A 2,543-nucleotide genomic window follows, 5' to 3' on the forward strand; every position below is an offset into this window, starting at 1 on the left:
TCAAACCTAAACCAAAACAAAATAGAAGTTATCTTCCAACACAAACAACTACCACCGTGTTTCACAACTTTGGTGTAGTACAAAGGAGTAATCAATACTCACACACAGTCCTAACAAGTATCATAGACGATACAAGAAGAACACACATTAGATTCTAAACTTGCATCACAAACGGCTTGATTGAAGGCTTGAATAATCAATTAGGTCTTGAAGTCTTCCTTATATACTGAAGCAGCTTGGGCTAAATAATACGTTGGGCTTCAGTAACAGTGCAAATCGGTTCAGCTTAATATGCAAAACAAGAATCAAAAACAAATCTGGAAAGTCCTAAAATGTCGGAACATTTATAGGATCGTTCCAAACAATATTAAATATTTCCTAAAATATAAAATACATTTTAGAAATATTCCTTAGCTGATTCTTAGAAGATATGCGCGCTGCTTGATCAATAAGTTAAGGAAATATTGTTTTCTTAAACAACAAAGGGCGCGCGTACAAACACCGCGAGAACTCAGGCACACTGAACCGTGCCAGGATGTTGGAGTATCGTATCCAACATCTTCCAGAGACGCCTAAACACATGTTGAAATTTTGGTTCTAACTTACAGAACAAGGATATTTGTTTTAGCAACAATGCAGCCAATACAAATTCCCAACACTCTTCTTTCTCCTGAGTATCTTTCTTTTTTCTGTCTTAACTTAAATTTGGTTATCTACATCTAGAACCAATCATTTTGTGGCTTGCTAATCATAAGTCCGCAAGTGCATGGTTTTATCGTCGTAATAAAAATATGATCCAGGTTGAATTATAAGTATATATCAAGAGTATTTTTTCTTAAATGTTTTGCTAGATGTGTGTTTAGCTATATGTGTTTGAATGTTTAAAAGTTTACGGTTGGTTTATTTTTGGAAAATATGTCTTGAAATTATTGTCGTTCATTACAGCAATTAACAATCCAAATCTCAATCATTTCTCATGCTATGGGACATCAAATTTTAAGCGTAAGGTAACTCTAAAGTAAGTAGTAATCAATGTCCTCTTTCAAGGTACAAAGGCATGCTTTACCAACATGACCCCCTATTTTTATGGTTGCTATGTGGCTAAAACTCATTAAGTCATATTACCTATGTCATCCCAATGATTTGTAGACTATTTTTAATGTTTCAAAACCTTTGTCCAATCTTTTAGATCGATCATCTATTAAAACACCCATAGGATTGATTGTAATAAACTGAAATTGAAAGCAAAAATAATTTCAAGTTTTTGGAAAAATTCATGGAAGATAAAGAGATCCATAAATTAAAAACAAAGATATATCATCACAGTAAGAAGTGATTATAGAGGTGAATTTGAAAATGCATCCTTCAAAACATTCTTTGATCAAAATGGTATTAAATATAATTTCTCTTGTGCAATAACTCCACAACAAAATGGAGTTGTTGAAAGAAAAAATAGAACTTTACAAGAAATGGCTAAAACAATGTTAAATGAATCAATTGTTGAAAATTATTTTTGGGCAGAAGCCATAAACACATCTTATTACATTTTGAATAGAGTTTCAATAAGAAAGGTTCTTAATAAAACCCCATGTGAACTTTGGAAAAACATCAAACCTAGCATATCTTATTTTCACATATTTGGCTCCTATTGCTAGATTCTGAATAATAAAGAAAAAATGGGTAAGTTTGATCTTGAATCAGATAAAGCTGTCTTTTTAGGATACTCTACAACTTCTATAGGTTATAGAGTGTACAATCTAAAAACCCAGAAAGTTGAAATTAGTATGCATGTCATATTTGATGGATATGATGAACATTCTCAACCTCAAGAAAGTGAAGACACTGAAATACCAACACATCAGAATGTTTCCAATCAAAATACTGTAAGTACAGTAGAGAAAAAAGATTATCAAAATGTTCAGAATCTATCATTTCAAAGTCCACCCAGAAATTGGTGAATGGTAGGAGATCACCCTACAGATCAAATCATTGGAAGCACAACTGATGGTGTTAGAACCAGAATGTCCTTTCAAGGAAACAAATTGCAATGATTTCTCAAATGGAACATAAGTCAATCAATGAAGTTATAGTTGATGACTCATGGATTGAGGCCATGAAAGATGAACTTTCTCAGTTTGAAAGAAACAAAGTTTGGAGTTCCAAATAATCAAAGTAAAACCATCATTGGAACAAGATGGGTTTTCAGAAACAAGCTTGATGAAGATGGCAAAGTTGTCAGAAATAAAGCAAGGTTAGTTGCTCAAGGCTACAACCAACAAGAAGTTATTGACTATAATGAGACTTTTGCACCAGTAGCAAGGTTAGAAGCTGTCAAAATTCTTCTTGCATATGCTGCACATAAAAGAATTAAACTTTTTCAAATGGATGTGAAAAGTGCATTTTTAAATGGTTTTTTAAATGAGGAAGTTTATGTGTGTCAACCTCCTGGCTTCATAAATGAAGAAAAACCAAATCATATTTTTAAACTAACTAGAGCACTTTATGGTCTTAAACAAGCACCTAGAGCTTGATATGATAGACTT

This window comes from Medicago truncatula, chromosome 4, assembly GCF_003473485.1.
Source record: "Medicago truncatula cultivar Jemalong A17 chromosome 4, MtrunA17r5.0-ANR, whole genome shotgun sequence".
Lineage (NCBI taxonomy): Eukaryota > Viridiplantae > Streptophyta > Magnoliopsida > Fabales > Fabaceae > Medicago > Medicago truncatula.